Source organism: Tachypleus tridentatus, chromosome 7 (genome assembly GCF_004210375.1).
Source record: "Tachypleus tridentatus isolate NWPU-2018 chromosome 7, ASM421037v1, whole genome shotgun sequence".
In the NCBI taxonomy this organism is placed as follows: domain Eukaryota; kingdom Metazoa; phylum Arthropoda; class Merostomata; order Xiphosura; family Limulidae; genus Tachypleus; species Tachypleus tridentatus.
Window position 1 is genome coordinate 39365439 of NC_134831.1, and position 14897 is coordinate 39380335.

The 14897-nt window shown below is 36.8% G+C and overlaps 1 protein-coding gene across 1 annotated transcript in view; it reads right to left on the reverse strand.

The window, feature by feature from the left end:
- LOC143255479 (uncharacterized) overlaps nucleotides 1–14897 on the reverse strand; it is a 221087-nt gene that overhangs the window by 142228 nt on the left and 63962 nt on the right. The window lies entirely within an intron of this gene.

A 14897-nucleotide genomic window follows, 5' to 3' on the forward strand; every position in this document is an offset into this window, starting at 1 on the left:
AACATGCTTACTAAGTATAATCTATAAAGAAGGAAAAATACCTGAAGAACTTAAAATATAAATGATAAAAACTACTTATGAGTCAGGAAAAAGAAAGATCTCATTAATTATAAAAAAAATAATATTACAAAAAATGTAAACATGGATTTATTTAAAATAAAACCACGTTACTATTAGAAAATTGTCCATATAATGTAAATTTACAATTAGATAAAAATAAAAAGATACTTGTGTTATTTCTTGATTTATGTAGAGTTTCTGATACATTAAATCATAAAATACTGCTAGATAAATTATACATGAGGGGTATAAGGGAAAAGTTACATAAGTGGTTCATGAATTATTTGAGTTATAAAGTTGTTTTAACAAGAACTAGAAAAATAATGGGGGAATCCAATGAATACAAATATTGTTGTTCCACAAGATCCTGTTTTGGGTCCATTACTATTTAATTTGTATATTAATAATACATTTAATGAGTAAAGAGTTGGTAAAAAAATTTCAAAAGTTGATATCAACAAATTCAGATATTGGCTTAATATGAATTAACTATATATTAATATGGATAAAACAAAATATTATAACAATTAACTTACAATATATGAATATTATATTAAACAATTTTTTTACAAATTCATGAGCAAAGATGTAGTAATAAATATAAACATTTATTTGTAGATACTAAGCAGTATTCTGATTGTAAATGTATGTATATAAAAAATGTTAATATTAATAAATGCTGAGGGCTAATTATTGATGATGTTTTAGTTAATCTGTACACAAATATGATTTATAATAAATTAAGACTTATTACACAAGAATTATGGAGGATACAGAATATTTTACCAATTAGTATAAAACCTAATTTGTTGTATCTTTTGCAGAATCTGTTATACGTTACAGACTGACAATATATTGTTTAACAAGTAACATTCACTTAAAAAATAAACATAGTTAAAAATAATATTTAAGATGATAAACTTAATATAAAATGACAAACTTAATACAGATGTTACGCTAATAGATGAAATTATAAGAAACCAGTTATCTGATGTAATTGTACTTTATAAACATATAATAAATATACATTCCTATTATAATCTAATTCATCAGTATAATATTAGAACACTATAAAATTAATATTATGAAATTCTAAATTACAATAATAACTATGGAACAAGACTATGTAAAGTATAAAATATAGTGAATCAAATAACCAGATATTTATTAAATATAAATACAATAATAGAATTTTAACAAAATTAAAGGACTGATTATTAACTGGAGTTCAAAGACAATCTAATTAATATTAATTGAATGATAATAATATGAGATTAATACTAACTTTAATTTAATTTTTTTGTTATGTATGTAAATGATTGTTTGTGTCAATGTTGAAATAACACTACAGGATATGTTTGTGTATTATGTTCAATACCATGTTCATTTCAGATATATATTAATACAAAATGATGTTTAAGATTGACTTCTGATAACTATTTTGTCTTTTTTGTGTTTTGTTTATTTATAGTTATTAAATTAATGTCTCTCTATATATAAAGATAAACTGTTACAGTTATTAGAGTTTTCAGCACATAAGCTGATTCACCTTCATAGGAACATCTTTATTTCTGTATGTTTAATTTTTCAATAACATGTATGTAATGTATGTTAAAAAACATGAATAAAATTATAGATGCACAGCATAAATGTTTAGATGAACTGTATTACTGGACAAACATATAAAAATGTACTATACTACTAAACAAATATTATAGATGTACTGTACATACACTTACAGTTGTACTGTATTACTGTACAAATACATATAGAACATGTATACAGATGTACTGTATTACTGAACAGACACGTATGAGTGTACATACAGGAATAGATGTACTGTATTGCTTTATATACACGTAGAGATTTATTGTATCACTATACATATGCTTATGGATGTGTTACTGTACATACATCTATAGATGAAATGTATTACTGTATATATATATATATATACACGTATTCATGTACTGTGTTATTAAACATCCATGTACAATTGTACTGTTTACCTATACACCTACACCTGTACTGTATTACTGATTATGTATCCTGTATATTTTACCATACACGTATCGCTGTACTCGTAAAACTGTATTATTTTACTACACACGAACGCCTTTTGTACTTTACAAATGGCAGGGTACACTTACGCCTGTAAATCTTGCTGTACACGTAAAACTGTAAATTTTATCCACAATAAATACGTATGTTATTATTTCAATGCACGCGAAAAGCCTTTCTGTCTTACATATCTATTGCCTTACTGTACACGTGTCTTCTGATACCTACAGCCTCACCATCTATTCTACATCATGCAGAATATTTCGGAATGTTTAGGTTTTACTGATTTAATGGTGTGATATTAACGATAGTAGAGGTTCGTTAAGTATAACAAAACATATCTCGTTTCTTACAAAACTAACAACAAATAACATTGTGAACGTCCGTTAAACTATTACAGAAGGAGAGGAACGATGGGTGTAACTTTCTCTTTCGAGCGTCCAGTAAACTTTTGTCACAGAAAACTCAGTACTGGTAAACGTATTTTATATTTACGAACTTTTTCCATTAATAATGTGTTTCTTCAATCTGAGAAGACTTTCACAATGGACCATGTATTGAACTGCTACAGACGCATGGTTTATTTAGGCCTACATTCTTTACTACTAATTTCAGAAACTAAACCCATCCACACACACACAAATAACATGCCGATGTCTATGTCAATGCAGTTTACGAGATTCAAATCATCGCGCCCTCCAGTGGCCCAACGGTATGTCTGCGGAGTCATACCGCTAGAAGCCGGATTTCGATACCTGTGGTGGGCAGAGCACATTGTGTAGCTAGCTTTGTGCTTAATTCCAAACATACATACATCAACTCACAGTAACGATGCTATACCTAAAACCTTTCTCCTATACATGTACAGTGATCTAAACTTTTAGGTTTTGTTTTATTGTTTCTTTTTTGTCATAATAAAGATGTTAGATTGCAGGAAAAAATTACTGGATTAAGGATATTTAACTATACCAATGAGTGACAATCCTAATTGATGACATAATATTATAGAGACGATCTTAGTTGATGATATCATACTACAGAATGATCCTAGTTGATGATATCATACTATAGAATGGTCCTAGTTGATGATATCATATTATGAAGACGATCCTAGTTGGTGACATCATATTATAGAAGTGATCCTAGTTGATGACATCATTCTATCCTGTTGGACTGAAGTTAGCTCTGAGAATGAAAGTCGTACAGTCAGATACAATTATTAAGAACTTCCACACTTATGGCATTCATCTCTGTATTGACAACTAGATAGGCAGCTATGAATTGTTACACAACTGGACAGACAGAATGTGAATAATTTCACTGTACGTCTTTTACTCCATTCTCATGTTCCTAAGTGTGTGTATATATAAACTTACACACGTGTGAGTTTATACATATATATATGTGTGCGTGTGTGCTCGTTTCGCAAGTCCTCGGCACTGTTAAGATCCGTTCTTATACTCTAAATATTTATGCTATTATAAACATAACACATACTTCAAACTCTATGTGTCAGCACCGGAAACTGACGAAACATGTCAAAATTATAACAAAACAGTTTAAACTAGATTTCACTGTTCGATGTATACTGAATTATTTTACGAAACGTTTTTCCTGGATGTCTTTTTTGTAGTAATGACGTTTTTAAGTATAAACACTTGTAATATTGTACTACTGACGTTTAGTAAGTATAAACACTTGTATTATTGTATTAATGACGTTTAGTAAGTATAAACAGTTGTACTATTGTACTATTGACGTTTTGTAAGTATAAACACTTGTATTATTCTACTACTTACGTTTTGTAACAACAAACACTTGTATTATTGTTATAATGCCACTTTGTAAGCATTAACACTTGTACTATTTCTGACTTCTGTAGTTAGCAACGCTTAGATTTTTGCACTTCTTCTGACTTTTATATATTATCATCTTCCAAGTCAAAAGTTTCTTTCATAATTCCAATTTTTCTAGTTCGTGTGGAGATATAGTGACCCTTATCGACGAACATCGCTCTCGGTGAAAATATAGGTCATCCGAAAAACAACCATAACCATGTTTCAAAGAGAAGAGGCCTGGACCTGTTCAGTTTAGATTTAATTTAAACGTGAAACCAGCAAAATTATATTACAGTTTTGTAATGTTTCTCTAATAAAGCAATATTAAGCCGATTACCGTGATATATCTCAGCTTAATCACCGTTTTCTCATAACTGTGAAAGTATTGAGTCTTGTGGAACATTTGTTATCATAAATCAGATTCACCCCTAACAGTCAGAGTTTCAAGCTACAACATTAAATTGCTACCGGAAATTAAGCTACTTTTCATTAAGAACTCAAACGCTTGTGGCTTGAAGGTAGATGTATTAGCAATCTGAATATGTAGATTTTTGACTTACACGAGTTCTTCAGTCCACATGTACAGAGAGCTATGTGAATTGTCGCTTCGTTGGATTCAATAATGCTTTTACTGTACAATGCGGCGTGTGCCTGGCACCAGATGAAACGCATGACACGCGTTGCGCATAGCAACAACGCTCGTGCAGTCAACAAAAAGAGACGAGTACATCTTTCTTCATACGAGTGCAATGTACGATGGATTATTTTGACAATTTAAGTTAATCCAATATTTTACTTATCTAAAGGTTCGTAACAATTCAAACGTTACTGAACCACTGTATTATAAGTTCTTCCCTCACGTACTGAGCCAAGTTTAAATTATCACAATTCTTCTCTCGTGATACAAAGATTCCACAATTCTTTCTTTGTTCTAAAGAGATGAGGCCCGGCATGGCCAGGTGGTTAAGGCGCTCAATTAGTAATCTTTGGGTCGAGGGTTCGAATCCCTGTTGCACCAAATATGCTCGCCCTTTTAGCCGTGGGTGCGTTATAAAGTAACGGTCAATTCCACTATTTGTAGGTATAATAGTAACCCAAGAGTTGGTGGTGGGTGGTGATGATTAGCTGCCTTCCCTCTAGTCTTACACTGCTAAATTAGGAACGGCTAGCGCAGATAGCCCTTGTGTAGCTTTGCGCGAAATTCAAAAACAAACAAACAATTCTAAAGAGATACCAAAATTCTTGCTTCGCTTAATGGACCAAGTTAAAATTATCTCAATTCTTCCCTCGTTTAAAAAATAAAATTTCAAAAATCTTCCCTCGCTTGTTGAACCATGTTTAACTTGTAACAGTTCTTCTCTCGCACTAAAAAGATTCCACAACTTACCCTTCGCTTACCCAACAAACATTAAATGTTCATAAATCTTTCTTTACTTCCTTACTAAGCCAAAATCCAAAACTTTGCTTAGTGATCTTGTATGCAAAATTACACAAACCAGTTTTTTGATTAAGTAAAGAGGTTGATACTGAAACGGCTGCATACGAAACCAGAAAAATCGGACACATTTACGTATAATATAATGTTTATATATGTTAGGGTTGAATTATCGATAATGCCTACACTTTCATTGTATTATGGAGGCATAGGTTAGAGGAGCAAGTTCAACCCTGTCAGGAAATGTTGCGTTTGTACTTTTTTATGTGTAACTACTGGCTGTCAGTAGCTTGAAATGCATCTTTAAAAACCATACATATTACATTTATTTTGAATTAGAATGATAGTCACGCGGTTAGAGCTAGCCAATATGGATAAATTTGATATTTCCCATTAAGTTAGACAGGTTAAATTTAAACATTATTACATAGGACTTACGTGAGTTGGTTAAAGGGAAGACATCTTGAGGGAAGAAAATATTTTAATCAATTCAAAAATCCTGTAGAAAATGATAAAATTATGTTCACGAATCAAGTAGCAAATGATGTTTCATGATGTTCACGAATCAAGTAGCAAATGATGTTTTATGATGTTCACGAATTAAGTGCCAACACTGGTTTTTCCACTGAATTATATAAAAAATTGTCTTTATTTTGTATAACAGGCAGTGTTCAGTCTTCTTATTTATTTGACTGAACTTAGTTAACTGATATTCGGATTTACTTCGTGATTTATCTAACAGTAAACCTGAGAATACTACAGCTTAACAAATGTTCACTTACAGGCCTAATTTCACGGCGAACACTACTACAATACGATTTACGTTTCAAAATCTCAAACACTACACAATGTACGATATACCTCTTTTCACTTTGATAAAAACAATATTTGATATTCCAAAAGTAAACTAATTAGCTCCGTAACAAATTCATTCACTTCTATTAAGACTCAAAAATAAGTAATAATGTATTCTACCCTAATTCGCGTTTAATCATGTTCAAACTGTTTGAAATTCTGTATACAATACAAATATAAAATCTCCCAATGACTAAGCACCGATACATATACCTAAATTAAAAAGTCTACAACACTGCTCCCTCTCTCAATTGCGAAATCCTTTGAACATTCCTATTACATAAATAAAATAATGATATAATAATATTGAACTTCCATCATTAGTAATAAAGTAACTCTTAACAATTAAAATCTTTAATATTCATAAATATAAACATTACAGTCATGAGTTAGTTAAATGTGTAAAATAAACTACAGTTAAGATTTTGATTAATAAAATGAAATCTTTCTTTGCTCAATTATTGCTACTGAACTGTAGAGGGATAGACTTTTTGGGGTTTTCGTTTATGAATTTTATGAAGTGATTGATTGATTGATTGATTTAGTGTTTTATGGCACAAAGCAGCGAAGCTATCTGCGCCAGACATACGGTAAAAATGTAAAAAAAAAATAAATAAATGTAGTAATAGACATAAATGGAAATGAAGGTAAAACAAAAAAGTATAAAACCAATGTTGACACCTAGTCTACAATGTTAAGATAGAAGGCAGAGTATAAGAAGTTGTAAAATATTTACTCTAGCAAAAAGGTAATGATCATAACCCGCCAGGAAGACTAACAGGTAAGTTCAAGAACCACCGTCAATCACCTGAAGTTGGCCTTTCCAGTCCTGGTTCCGGGTTATGTGTCATAGCAGGTATTATCAAAATGTAAAAGAATAAAAGTTTTAAAAGACACTCCGCAAAATCGTAATAATGAGTAGCCAAATGTCCAGTAAAAAGATAAAAGTCAAGTAAATGGAGTAAAATTTGTAAAAGTAATTGAAGATAAAAGCAAAACGGCAATTAAAACAGAAAATGGCGTAAAAACCAATGTTGACATCCAGTCAACAAAGTTGTAAAGAACTACTTGTAGCAGAATGGTAATGATCATAACCCGCCAGGAAGACTAACAGGTAAGTATAAAAACCACCGTCAGTCACCTGAAGTTGGTCTTTCCAGTCCTGGTTCCGGGTTATGAGTCAATATGGCCAGTACTAAAAAGTTAAGTAGTAAAAGTGTGAAATGATATGCAGCAAAGTATAATAACAACTCGCCAGGACGACTAACGAGTAGTTCAAACGGATAGTTCAAACAGTAGCGTTAGTCACCTAAAGTTGGCCTTTCCAGTCCTGGTGTCGAGTTATTTAATGTTCTGGCCATTGTCCAATGTCAAATTGAAGGAGAGAGATTAAAACTGTAAAAAAGGAACCACAATTAAAAAGGTGAAATGAATAAATATGCAACACTTAAATGAGATTAAAAGATCAATGGCCATTAAAAATTAAAACATTATCAAGGTGGACAGAGTCACCATCACCAATAACTCTGTCCAATGTTACAGACTGACCCTGAGAAAAAATATGTTTAAAATATTGCCGTCGTTGAGAATTGTAACGATGGCAAGAAAGTAAAACGTGGCTGATAGTGATTTGAGTGTTACACAAACTACACATTGGTGCATCAGTTCCAGATAAAAGAAAATGATGAGTTAAAAAACTGTGACCAATGCGTAGCCTAGTGAGAACAACTTCCTCCTTCCGAACTTTACGGAAGCTAGATGGCCAAAGTCCAATTTTGGGTTTGATTTGAAAAAGTTTGTTGTCACGTTGCTCACTCCAAGTGGACTGCCAGCTGGCACGGAGCCGAGACTTGAAGACAACACCATAGTCCATGTACGGAATAGGCATAGGAGTGATGGTGCTGAAGCAGACATATTTAGCTGCCATGTCTGCAAGCTCGTTCCCGCGAATACCAACATGGCCTGGTATCCAGAAAAACTGGATTGAAGTAGCTGCTAATAAGAAATGGGCCAGTCAGTTTCGAATATCAGCGAGAATAGGATGTGAGCTAACGTGTAGCGATTCCAATGCAAGTATACAACTAAGCGAATAAGTATAAATAGTGCAGTTGGAGTACTGCTCAGCTGCAATATGATCCAGTGCAAGAGATATGGCATACAGTTCAGCAGTGAACACAGAAGCTGTAGAAGGGATTCTGCGCGCAAATACTGACCCATAGCAAACCATAGCAGAGCCCACTGAATTACCTGATTTGGAACCATCTGTATAAATGGGAACTGAATGATTGTTTGAAAGATATTCATTGAATAAAAGACGGTACTTCCAATCTGGAGTATCTGCCTTTTTCAGGTGACTGAAAGAAAGGTCACATTTGGGGGCTGTAATAAGCCATGGTGGGATGGGCCAACCTGTGGAATCTGCAATGTTATCCAAGGACAGACCCAATTCATCCAATTGCGCCCGGATGCGAAGGCCAAACGGAGCAATGACAGATCGTCTGTTCTGAAAAAGTACTGCCCACCGAGGAAGGAAAACACATTTCCAGGTGGGATGCTTTGGTAAGGAATGAAGTTTCGAAGTATATTGTAAAGACAGTTGCAAACGGCGAAGGTGTAGAGAAGGTTCATGAGATTCAATGTATATACTTTGAACTGGAGAGGTACGGAAAGCCCCAGTGCAGAGTCGAAGTCCTTGGTGATGAATGGGGTCCAGCATCTTTAAGGCCGAGGGTCTGGCAGAGCCATAGACCATTGATCCATAATCGAGTTTCGATCTAATAAGAGCACGATATACCTTTAACATTGAACAGCGATCTGCCCCCAACTGGTAGAAGAGAGAACACGGAGGATGTTCAGTGCTCTTGTGCATTTGACCCGAAGCTGCTTTAAGTGTGGTATAAAGGTCAGTTTACGATCAAAGATAAGCCCCAAGAACTTGGTCTCCGGGACCACTGGCAGCAAAACTTCACCGATATGAAGTTCAGGATCAGGGTGAATACCCTGTCGACGGCAAAAGTGCATGCATACAGTTTTGAGAGAGAGAAATTAAAGCCGTTCGTCAGAGTCCACTTCCGTACACAATTGAGGGCGGTTTGCAGTTGCCGCTCAATATATCTCATGTTTGACGACTGACATGAGATGTGAAAGTCGTCGACATACAGCCCATTCGCAACAGTGAGAGGGAGTTGTTCAGTGATGGCATTTATCTTTATACTGAAGAGTGTAACACTCAATACACAGCCTTGAGGGACTCCAAGTTCCTGTACAAAAGAACGGGAAAGTGTCGAACCCACACGAACTTGGAATCTCCTGTCCATTAAAAATTTTTAATAAACATGGGTAGATGGCCACGTAACCCATATGTATGGAGGTCTCGCAAAACGCCATACCTCCATGTTGTGTCGTAAGCCTTCTCTATGTCAAAGAATATTGATACAAGATGTTGGCGGTTGAGAAAGGCTTCTCTGATAGATGTTTCAAGACGAATTAGGTGGTCTGTGGTGGAGTGCTGTCGACGGAACCCACACTGGGTGGGCAAGAGGAGGTTGTTTGATTCAAGGAACCAAACAAGACGAGCATTAACCATCCTTTCTAATGTCTTACAGAGACAGCTCGTCAAAGCAATTGGACGGTAGTTTGAAGGAATCTTGGGATCTTTCCCTGGCTTAGAGAAAGGTAAAATAATAGCCTGGCGCCAGGCATCAGGAAAAACATTCTCCTGCCAGATCCGGTTGAAAACAATCAGAAGGACATCAAGAGAAGCAGGAGATAGATGGTGCAGCATGTCATAATGAATATCATCAGGTCCAACAGACGTACTGGCAGACCGATGAAGGGCCATTTTTAGTTCCACCAGGGTAAAGGGACAATTATAGTCAAAGAAACAGTCAGTTCGAAAGGAAAGAGGTGATCGCTCTGCCCGAGTCTTGATGGCCAGGAAGGTGGAGGAACAAGCAGAAGTGCTAGATACCCGGCAAAAGCTTTCACCTAGAGTGTTAGCGATGTTCCGAACATCAGTCACCTCCTGACCATCAGAGAGTAAGATCGAGAGGGGGATAGAATTGTAGTGCCCATTAACCTTTCGAATCCTGTCCCATATGATCTTGGAACTGGTGGTAGAAGATATGCTGGTTGTGAACTTAATCCAAGATTCCTTCTGGCTTTGACGTCTTACCCACCTAGCATGTGCACGGGCCCGTTGGAAAGCAACCCGTTTTGAAAATGTGGGATATCTACGAAAAGTATCCCAGGCCCGCTTTTGAGCCTTCCGTGCTAAGTGGCAAGCAGGATTCCACCACGGACAAGGATATCGTGGAAAATGTGTCGAGGTTTTAGGAATACACTGAGCAGCTGCATGTGTAATACAGTCAGTTACCGCTGCTACACAGTCGTCTATTGATGGCTGATTTACGATGGCAGCATCAAGTTCTGCGAGAGCAGTGAAAGTGGACAAGTCTGCCTGATCCAGCTTCCACCGGGGCACGCGGGTAGGGTGGCATCGATCACGGCCAGTCTCTCTCAAAATGATCGGAAAATGATCACTGCCCAGTGGATTACTGTCAACCCTCCATGAAAAATGGGAGAATAATGAAGGGGAGCAAACTGAGAGATCAATAGCGGTAAAGGACTGACTAGGTGCATGAAAGTAAGTGGAAGAACCAGTATTGAAAAGAGAAAGATTGTGATCAGAGAGCATCCGCTCTACAGATCGGCCCCTCCCATCAATAATAGCACTTCCCCCAGAAGGGATGATGTCCATTAAAATCCCCTAGGATTAGAAATGGAGATGGCAATTGTTCAACGAGAGCATCAAGATCTGATTGATCATATGTCTCTCCAGGGGACAGGTACAGAGAACAAACAGTGATGGTATGACCCAAGGAAACACGGATGGCTACAGCCTCCAAGGGTGTGTTGAGTGACAAAGACAGGGTGGGCACGTGTTGATCAACCAACAGTGCCACCCCTCCATGTACTCGACCATCACACAACCTGTCATTTCTGTACAGAGAAAACTGCCGAATGGAGACAGTATCAGCAGTTTTGAGAAATGTTTCTTGTAAAGAAAGACAAACAGGATGGTAGGAAGCAATCAGCGTTTTGATATCATCCAGATTAGAACGTAAACCTCGACAGTTCCATTGTATCAAGGTGGCCATTTTTAAGAACGGGTAGGTGAAGTGGCTGGAGAACCCTTCGGTTTACGACCACGTCTTTTTTCTTTACTGTCTTTAGTCGGAGGAGGTCTATCAACCTCCATGGATCCTGCTCTGGGTCAGGTGGGCAGGTTTTTGTTATTGGAAGGGGAATCCAGTGACTGAGGACGCGAACGAATAATTGTTTTGTCTCTTGTGGTGGGAGAAAAAGATGTATCAGAAGAAATGCCTGTATTTAAAACTGAAGGACGTGGATCTTGAGGTTTGTTGGAAGGTATGGGAGGAACAGAGATGGGTGTGGAAGTCGATTCATCAACCTTTTTTTAACCACGGAGGTCAAAAGGCTTTTCATTTGTTTTGAAAACGATTCTCTTGGAGGCAGTGAATGAAGTGCAGCAGCATATGTCCGAGATGGAGTTGTGGACAGCAATTTCCGAGCCTCAGGATAACTAATGTTATGTGTCGTTTTCAAACGCTGCACTTCTTTTTCCTCCAACCATTTTGGGCAAGAATGAAAGTAAGAGGGGTGAGAACCATTGCAGTTTACGCAATGTGGGTTCATGTCACAGTCATAGGCATCGTGGTCCTTGCCTCCACAACGAGCACATATCAGGGAACCACGACAAGATGTCTTTGAGTGGCCGAATCTCTGATATTGGAAACATCGAAGAGGGTTTGGTATGTATGGCCGAACCCTGCAAATGAGATAACCTGCCTTGATGGTGGCAGGTGCACGTGGTGAAGTAAATGTTAAAACGAGGGTATTTGTTGGCAGTGTAACTCCATCTTTGCGAGTGGAGATGCGCCTCACTGCAGAAACTCCTTGAGTGGAGAGACCAGCGAGAATCTCTGACTCGGAAACGTTCTTCAAATCCCTTTCAACAATAACTCCTCGTGAAGAATTCAAGGTAGCATGGGGTGTAACCTCAATAGGTATATCCCCAATTGCCTTTGAATTCAAGAGGAGTTCACTGTGTTGGGATGTGGATGTTTCATCCAATATGTCACCAGATCGAAGTTTCTTTACTGATTTTGGAGAGCCAGCAAGTCCCTCTAGTCCCTTTTGAATAAAAAAGGGGACATTTGCCCTAAAGGTTTTTCCGAAAGAGAATGTAATATAAGAAAATGAGGTACGTGTGTTACTGATGTTGAAGATTGCTGTTCTGAGTATTCAAGACGTGGTCGCTTACCCATTGACTGTTTTTTTACAATTTTATTTAAATTTTTTAGAGGATCCATAGGAAAAAGAAAAAAATTTCGGTACCCACTGACCCCACCCACCATGGAGCCCTACAAGGGGACGCACTACAAAGTCACGCAAGGACAATGCAGCAACGCCAGGGCTTCGTGAGCACTATACCCAAACACCAGCATCAGGCATAATGTCCACAACACCCGTTGAGAACTTCCAAGACTGGTACTTGGTTGACTCTAGCCCAAGTGGACCAGCCGATTGACCCAAGGGGGGCCACCCAAAGGCCGCCCGTCTACAGGAATTCGAGGCCAAAGTGGTGTGTTAGGGTTGGACCCCTCAACCACCAGGATCCTCTCCTCCCCTTCACGGGTCGCCATGCACGGCAAACACGTGGGTGGATGTTTAGATCCCAGAGAAGGTAACCAGATAGAACAGAACATTCCCTGGGAGGTCCCCCTCACCACGTACAGGAATCCACACCGAGGAGTGTATGAAGTGAAAAGTAAAATAACCTCTTGTCCCTTACCACCATTTGACGTATGGTCTAGTCAGGCACTATTCACTAAAGGTTCCACCCCTGTTGATTCATTATAAATTATCTCCATAGGATCTCCAGCAGGTTAATCATTTAGCCATTCCAAAGAAGATAATAAAGAATGACCTTTGGCTTGGACTACCTGTCTGTATAGGTTATATAAATTACGTCATTGATCCTTTAGGCTACAGTGTGATCCTTTAGGCTACAGTATGATCCTTTAGGCTACAGTATAGGATCTTTTCTAACAGGTACCTAATTTTGAATACATTCCTCTGTAATTGTGTAGATTCTAACGCCATGCTATGTCTCTCCCATACAATTCAGTATATACAAATTAGCAAGTTATCCCTAACATACACTTTTCAAATTTAATCCAGTTTATACCACAACAGATGCTGTCAAGCAGTTTGCTAATATAAATAGCATCTCAACCGCTAACCAGACAACATGAAGAGCTCGAGCACTGAGCAAACGTCTTCGTCAGAACTGGATATGGCAGATTTTGTCGGCATATTATTATATATATTCTTATTTAGTTTCGGTTGGGAGTTCTTATTAGTAATTACCAATGTACTCTTCATCTGTTGACGTTATTTTCTCATCCATATAAATATAAAATGGTAATAAAACTCCCCAGGAATTCTGATGTGTTACTAAATAAGTGAAATTACAGAAAGCTAACACTTCACCAACATAGTCCAGTACATACCATAACAGTTACTGTCAAGCAGTATCACTAATTTAAGTAGTATCTTAGCCATTAATGAGCCTGTCAAACCCAGCCAGCCACAACAGCTCTAGAAGTGAGCAAAAACCTCTTTGTTAGTAAGTAAAGCAGGCATGTTGTGATTAAGATATTATTACTTACAAAGTTAGGTCTTTAATCCAAATGAAGTTCCACATGCATTGAAAAGCTTCCTTTCTAGATTTTCTTCCTGATTAAGAACAACATTTGCTTTCGGTCTTTGAAAAAACAGTATAATACCATTATCAAGTGTTTATTACCAATATTGCTCAATAGATCACGTTCATAATCTCTCTCTGTCTGCAAATACCAATTTGTATTGTAATTTGCCTCTATTAACACCTTCCATTTTCAGCATAAGTCTTCTCTTAGATATAACCAATCCCTCCCAGTGCATCTTTGTATTTAGAATATATTCAGGCATTGTTAGTTACAAGGGGTTAAATTGCATCATTCCTGATCTACTGAATAACCTGCTTAATGCACATACCCTTTGAAGGAGTTACTGCTTATGTAGATAAGGGTACAAGTGAAGGTTTGTTGTACTTGGATTTTTAGGTTCCACATTAAATACTTGTCAAAACTTGTCTCTGTAAGTGTGTGAAATATCCACCACTGCCTATGAAACATTTTAATGAAATTATTGGGCAAGTTATTTTACATCTTCAGCAAGTTCAGCCAAGGTATTATCTTCCCTCCTCACTTCTGACAAGACATTCCAAATCTGTTTGATAAGATAGAATAATACTCAATAGTTGTGACGACTTTCAGTTGAAAATACCTTAATGCTGTTAAAGCTAGTCATTTTAAAAGTGCATCAATGCTAATTGTTTGCTGTTCTCTACTTTACCCATTCATTCTGGAAGTAGTTTCAAACTGCACCTCATTTACTTCCCATGATACCTTTCAATTAATACCTCTAGTTCAATGTAGATATTTTGTTCAGTTGGCCTATTAAATCCTTTTATTTAATGAGATGCTGGGGTAGAAGGATTAGTTCTGTGAGGTTTCGCA